The sequence below is a fragment of the Gopherus evgoodei genome, unplaced genomic scaffold (genome assembly GCF_007399415.2).
Source record: "Gopherus evgoodei ecotype Sinaloan lineage unplaced genomic scaffold, rGopEvg1_v1.p scaffold_62_arrow_ctg1, whole genome shotgun sequence".
NCBI lineage: Eukaryota > Metazoa > Chordata > Testudines > Testudinidae > Gopherus > Gopherus evgoodei.
In genome coordinates, this window is record NW_022060083.1 from 221293 (window position 1) to 229103 (window position 7811).

A 7811-nucleotide genomic window follows, 5' to 3' on the forward strand; every position below is an offset into this window, starting at 1 on the left:
ACTGTACTCTACATGCTGCTATACATTTAGGCATTGCCTGACATGCAGGACTTGCCCTAGAAAGCTTGTCTGTACCTGCCCCAATAAACAGAGAAAGAAAATGTTATTTCACAGCCATGGAACTCCGATGCATAGCAAGGTCAACTTCAGCACAAGACCTACCTTCCTAGGAGACAGAATGACAAGCCTTCTGCCAATAAAGCCAAGGATTTGTGAGAAAGATTCTTCAGTCTGCCTCCTCCTCTGGCTCTGATGGGTTATATTAGCCAACATTGGCTTTGCAATCCTGGCTGGTCCATGAAGAGGGCTGACCTGCTAATTTCCACAGGGAGATACAGATTCTGAGGCTAAGGTTCAGTGTTCACAAATAAGAGTTTCTTTTGCAAGGCAGCATACCTCTATAGAGGTAACAGGCTAAAGAGGAGTAAAATAAAAGCAAACTCACCTAGCTTCCAGAAAGAGATCATTGACCTTCAGACTTGTAATGCATACTCCTCGCCATAGATAAATAAAAAGACAGATTGATTGTGACACCCTCACTGAAGTTGAAAAGTGCTTTACTTAATGATGCCACTGAAGTTAATGGAACTATATATAATGTATATGTAAATAATGTATATAACATATAATGGAATTGGGAGTAAAGTACTAGTTGTATATAGCCTGGAAAGATAAATCTTTCTCTCTCTCGATCCCCATACACATTATCTATCTATCTATCTAGTTAGTATCTCCCTCCCTTCCTTCTCTCTGTCTCCTTCTCTCTCTTTCTCTCTGTGTCTCATAAATACAACATGTAACACAATCAGCTATACTTTACCCTGCAAAATCAGCTCCCGCAGAGTGAGGGAGCTATATGTGGGTGTTGATCAAATTTATATACTTCTCTTCTCTTGGAAAAATATATCCCTCTCCTCTTGGAAAATAAAATCCTTTATTCATCTGACTCTAAGAGCAAGAGTTAATTACTTCTGGGGAGTCCGAACACTTTCTGGTTTCCTCTGGGACAAGAATCTCTTGTGTAGAAAGCTAACAGTGTTCTGCATCAGTAATGAATGAGTATTTTGCAGTGGGCAATATGACAGACCCAGAAAACTCTATATGCTTTGATTTATTTATTTATTGATTCATTTCTAGATATGGACTAGATCCTTAGATAATGTGAATCACTGCCTCTACAGTGAAAACAATGGCACTGCACTGCATTATACCAGCTGAGTCATTGGGCCAGGTTTCTAATACCAATGATACATTATCCCAGTGAATCTGCTCTTGGTAATGGACAGTGATTGTGAGGCAGGGCAGTGCTATTATTTCCATAAACAGAGGGAGATTTGGGGTCATGGTGGATAATCAGCTGAACATGAGCTTCCAATGTGATATTGTGGCCAGCAGAGCTAATGTGATTCCAGGATGCAGAAAAAGGGGGAATCTTGGGTACAGGTTATTTTACCTCTCACTTTTGTACTGGTGAGACCCCTGCTGGAATAGTTTGTCCAGTTCTGGTGCCCACAACTAGAGAAGGATGTTGATAAGTAAAACCTAGGGGTGCTGCAGCACCCCGACACCCCTATTTCCCGCATATATGAGACCAGCTCACCTGTATGTTAATATTCTTAAAGAAACGTGTTAGACTTGTAAAGATGTGTTTAGTGTTTAAGTTGCTGCATGTGTGATTCATATTTGTGATGCCTATATCCCATGCTATAAGGTAATATGTAAGTTTTATTTTATAATTGTAAAAATGCCTGCTATGAATTTGTGAACGTAGGCAGGAAGAGTGGCTTTCCTGTCCATCAAGAAGGACTCTCAAAACTAAATGGTTCATTGTATGACAAAGCTTTGTTGACCGCCCCATCTATCCACGAAGAAGTTACATGCAGGAGCTGTCATGCCATCAGTTTGAATTCTGGGGGAAGGGCATGTAAAGAAATGGTTCTCTCTTTGCTGTTTGAACTCTTACAAGAGCTAGTGTTAAGGAACCAAAAGCAGATATCCCCAAAGTCAACCTGGGTTATACCATTCAGTGAACAGATTGCAACATTTCAGCCACCTTTTGGAACCACCTATTATTCATCTGTGCCTATATGTTGCCTGCTTTAACTTGTAAATAACTTTCTCCTTTTTTTCCCCTATTTAATAAATCCTTAGTTAGTTTATTATTGGATTAGCTACTAGTATGACTTTGGTGTGAGATCTAAGGTACAAATTGATCTGGGGTAAGTGACTGGTCTCTTGGGACTGGGGTCAACCTGAATATTTTGTGTTTTTGACATAATCAACCATTTATCACTAAGTCCAGCATATCTGGGTGGCAAGATAGATAGGAGGTCCCAATGAGACTATGTGTGGCTCCATAGTAAGACTGTTATTTTGATTCACAGGCATTCACATTTGTTACTGGGTTGGTGAAACGTAATTATAGAACAAACCATTTGGGGTGTGTGCCCTGCTTTTAGACAATCTGTCCTGGGGTTGATGAACCTCTCATGGTTGTGAATCACTCCAGATAGCTTGACAACAGGCTCTTCAATGTAGCAGAGAAAAGTATCACATGATCCAATGGCTGGAAGTTGAAGATAGCCAAATTAGGATGGGAAATAATGCATGATTTTTAACAGTGAGAGTAATTAACCACTAGAACAATTTAACAAGGGTTGTGGTAGATTTTCCATACTGACAATTTTTAAATCAAGATTGGATGTTTTTCTAAGATATTGGCTCACAAGTGAAGAACCAGTGTTAACAAAGCCAATTCAGTCAGGGCGGATGTAGTCCACTCTCAGTGATAGATGAGGAGGTGTCAGTTCCAGGAGAGGCAAAGTTGCTTCTGTAATGAGCCAGCCACTCCCAGTTCCTATTCAAGCCCAGATTAATGGTGTTAAATCTGCAAATGAATTTTAGTTCTGCTGTTTCTTTTTGTTACTCCCTTCTCTTCATGTGTCATTATATAATATACAAAATCTGTAACTTTCATTCCATGTATCTGAAGAAGTGAGGTTTTTTTACCCATGAAAGCTTATGCTTATGTTAGTCTTTAAGGTGCCACAAGACTCTTTGTTGTTTTTTTAAGGAATATATAAACACCTTTGTTCATACACCAACCACAAGCTGTCTTCTAAACTGTGTCTTTATAGCCACTGTGTAATGCAGTGAGCCACATATGGCATCGTATGAGTCATAAATCCAGGATGAAAAGATGAAAACTTCAGCATCAGCTGACAAAATCTTTTATATATATCAACAGAGTTTTCCTCCCATGGACATCCCTTGCCCTCTCCCTTGATTCACAAATTTCTTCTCTAGCTTCCTCGACAAAAATAATGAGTTGGAAAAGTGGGGGTGAGGGGGAAAATTTGTCAAAAAAATTATGTTTTGCTAGTTACAGTGTAATACCCTTAATCACAAAGCATGCCACCTCGTATGCACACATATAAGCCAAAGAATCAGACTGATATTGGACAACCTGCATGATAGTTGCTATTTTGTGCATTTATTAGTTACATTATGGGCCAGATCTTAAGCTTGTATAAAGCAGTGTAGCTCAATATAGTGACACTTTTTAAATCAGCCTAGAGTGTGGCTCTGTTTATTTACCCATATTTCCTTTTCCCCACTTTTATTTATTAAATGCCAAGAACTTCATTAACACACAGTTAAGGTTTCTCAGTGTTGCCTTTGCTCTTCCAGAATATGGAAAGTGGCTAAACTTAAAACTCTGAAAACCAGGAAATACAAAATTAGTGTATCAAAGATTTGATTGCCAAGTGTAGGAATAAAAATATTCTATCTCATGACTTTTCAGGGGCTTTTATCTCATAAGAAACATAAGAACAGCCATACTGGGTGTCAGGGTTCCCTCCCCACTCTGAACTCTAGGGCACAGATGTGGGGACCCACATGAAAGACACCCTATGCTTATTTCTACCAGCTTAGGTTAAAAATTCCCCAAGGCACAAACTCTTCCTTGCCCTTGGATGGGATTGCTGCCACCACCAAGTGAGTTAGACAGAGATTCAGGAAAAGGACCACTTGGAGTTCCCGTTTCCCCAAAACATCCCCCCTAAACCCCTTCATCCCTTTTCCTGGGGAGGCTTGAGAATAATATACTAACTAAATATAGACTATAAGTCTACAATCTATAACTAAACTATTGTTGTATGTAAAGTAAATAAGGCTTTAAAAATGTTTAAGAAGTGTCATTTAAAATTAAATTAAAATGCAGAGCCTCTTGGACTGGTGGCCAGGACCCGGGCAGTGTGAGTGCCACTGAAAATCAGCTCCTGTGCCTCCTTCGGCACATGTACCATAGGTTGCCTACCCATATTCTAATGCATTCCCTTGCTATTACTTACAATTTCTGTAATTTTAGATGTATCATTTCAGTAGAAACTGGATTACTTGCTTGGTGTCTCTCTTTGTCTCAGAGAGAACAAGAAAGAGCATTGTGACGGGGTTGGGACTCACCTCCGCTGGCACCTCCTGCTGGCATGTATGGGAATTAGTTCAATCCATGGGGAATGCCCTCTCCTGGTGGCGTCCCATCCATATCTCACCCTCTGTTGGAGCTTGGACCTGCATTGCTCCCTTCTGCTCACGGCATTCCCTTCAGGACACTGCCCTCCAGCAGTGCCCCCTAGTCCATTCTCACTCCCTTCTTGGTGTGGGGGGACAACAGCAGTCTTTCACTTAACCCCAGCTGCAGTGGCCAACCATATCCCAAAATCTAACCCTTTCCATCAGGGGTCTGATGCAGTCCGCTATGGCCACTTCCAACAGCCAGGTGTAATACAAGGTGGAAAGGAGGGACCCAGGCCTTCCCTTACACTAGGTCCAGCCCATAGACCGTCTGGCAGCAGTCTCCCTGCCCTCCTTCACTCTCCTTGTCCATCTCTCTTCCCTGGGCCTCTTCCCCTTGGTCCCTTTGCACCTTGTGGGGCCTTCTATCGGTGTCTGCAGCCTGGCAGGTACCAGGCTGGAGTTCCTTTCTGCTCTCCCAAGGAGTCTGCCCAGCACTGCACTGTCCCAGGGGCTGGTCTCCTCACTCAGGAGACAGACCTTCCCCTCTGAAAGTCTGGGAGAGACTGCCTACTGCTCTCTTGGACAGCCTTTATCTAGGGCTGAGCCCGATCCTGATTGGCTGCCTTCTGCCCAGCCCTGATTGGCTCTCTAACAGGCCCTCCCTGATTGGCTTCCACTTTGTGCAGCCTCTCTGGCCTGTCTTAGCCCACTCTCACAGGGGGGTGGGGCACTTGCCCCACCACAAGCACAAACAACCCCCACAATTTGAAAGTATCTTCTTTCCCCATTAGTCCTTCTGGTCAAGTGCCAACTAGGTTAATGGAACTGATTAATCCCTTGCAGGTAAAGGAGGGATTTTATGCTACTCTTAGCTGTATGCTTATGATACTGGATCAGACCAAAGGTCCATGTAACCTATTATCCTGTCTTTTAACAATGGCCAATGCCTGGTGTTTCAAAGAGAATGGACAGAACAGACGATCATCAAGTGATCCATCCTCTGTCTCCCATTCCCAGCTTCTGGTGAACAGAGGATAGCAATACCATCCCTTCACATCCTGGCTAATAATCATTGATGGACTTATCCTACATGAATTTTTCTAGTACTTTTCTGATCCCTGTTATAGTATTGGCCTTCACAACATCCTCTGACAAGGAGTTCCACAGGTTGACTGTGCATTGCGTGAAGAAATACTTCCTTTTGTTTGTTTTATACTTGCTGCCTATTAATTTCATGTGTTGACCCCTAGTTGTTGTATTATGAGAAGGAGTAAATAACACTTCCTTATTTACTTTCTCCACACCCGTCATGATTTTATAGACCTCAATCATATCCTACCTTGGTTGTCTCTTTTCCAAGATAAAAATTCCCTTGGTCTAACAACCCCATATTTTGACTACTAACCCTCCTATGGACCCTATGAGGCTCAGCAATTTTCAGGACAATCCCAGTAAGCATGTAGGTATTAAAACACTTAGAAACATCATCTGTTAAACAGGAAGTGAGTGTCAACCTTAACTATAGCAGAGCTGTCATTTCACTATACGATACTATGTGCTACATTTTCTGATTGATTTCAGCTGCCTCCATTTTTGGGGTGCCCAACTTATCATCTACCCTCTAAATATCAGGCTCTTTTAAGGTGTTTCAAGAAGAACACCCCAAAATTGAGATATTGAAAATCACTGGTTACATCTGAAAATGTCTTGTCTTTCTGTCACATCACTGGAAGTAGTCATTTTGGAGGGAAAGATGTATAGGACGATAAGAATAAAAGGTGGAATGGAGACACACAAGACATTGAGAGAAGGGGTGAGGAAGCAAGGTTAGATGATCTGAAACTTAACCCTCAAGAATGTTTTTCTCAGGGCTATTTTCACATCCTTATTCCTCAGTGTGTATATGATCGGATTCAGCAGTGGCGTTATCACCGAGTAGAAAACTGACACCACTTTATTGATGTTAGACTCATACTTCACTGCAGGGCGGATGTACATGAAAATGAGGGTCCCGAAATCGATGGTGACCACAGAGAGGTGCGCAGCACAGGTGGAAAAGGTCTTCTTGCGTGCGGCAGCTGACGACATCCTCAGTATGGTGGCTATGATTTGGAAGTAAGAGCCCATGGTGAAGAGGACAGCAGATATGATGACAATAGTGTTGAAGGCATAACCTACTGCCTGTATGGAGTAGGTGTCGTTGCATGAGAGCCTAAACAGCTGATCGGCATCACAGAAGAAATGGTTAATCCTGTTGGGGGTGCAGAAGGAAATCCTGGCAAGCATGAAAGATGCAAATGTGAGACAGACAAACCCTGTGAGCCAGGATAACATAGCTAAGTACTGGCAGGTGCTAGGGCTCATGATGGCGTAATGCAGTGGGCTGCAGATGGCCAAGTACCGGTCGTAAACCATGACTGTCAGGAGGAACAGCTCAGTGGCAGCAAAGGAGAAGAAGAAGTAATACTGGGCAATGCAGCCGGAGACAGAGATGATGCTCTACTCTGCCAGGAAGCTGGCCAACATCTTGGGCACTGTGACGCTGGTGTACCAGACCTCCACCAAAGAAAGGTTACAGATGAAGCAGTACATGGCAGTGTGGAGGTGGGAGTCCACTAGGATGATGAGGATGATAAGCACATTGCCCATGAGAGAGAGGAGGTAAATGATTAGGAACAGCACAAAGAGCAAGATCTGGAACTGAGGCAGGCTGGTGAACCTCTGGAAGATGAACTCAATGACCACTGTCCGGTTCTCTCTCTCCATGGGATTAGCCGGATAAATCTGTAAATTACGAGGCACCTCATCTTCTGCATAAACACAACTGGCCCAAAAAATACCAATTACATCTTGGATTAATGAATTATTAGGAGCTTCTCTCTCTCTCTGTCTATCTGTATGTTTGCATGTCATCTGTGCATCGGAACATTATTTGATTACCAACAGGAAATAGGACCAGATTTGTAAAGGTATTTAGGAACCTAACTGATTTCAATGAGAGTTTGGTACCTAAATACCTTTAAATATCTTGACTTTTACTAGTGCCTTTCTTTTTTTCATGTTGATTCCTAAACCTCCAGTGAAATGTATAACCCAATACATCAATCCTCCCTCCTTTCCACTTGAATTCCCCAGTCAAATCCACTTCATTTGCCTCATTCTCAGTAGGAGTAGTTGTGGAGTAAGGTACAGAATCTCATGATTGAACCTTGCAATTATAAACAATACTAGGGATTTAAAGTAGTGTAACTGAGGCCAGATTTTTTCATGGAAATTTTTTAACTTCCAAG

At 42.3% G+C, this 7811-nt stretch overlaps 1 pseudogene; it reads right to left on the bottom strand.

Annotated features, from left to right (window-relative positions):
• Window positions 1-6348: 6348 nt before the first annotated feature.
• Window positions 6349-7287, bottom strand: LOC115643542 (annotated as a pseudogene).
• Window positions 7288-7811: the final 524 nt, after the last annotated feature.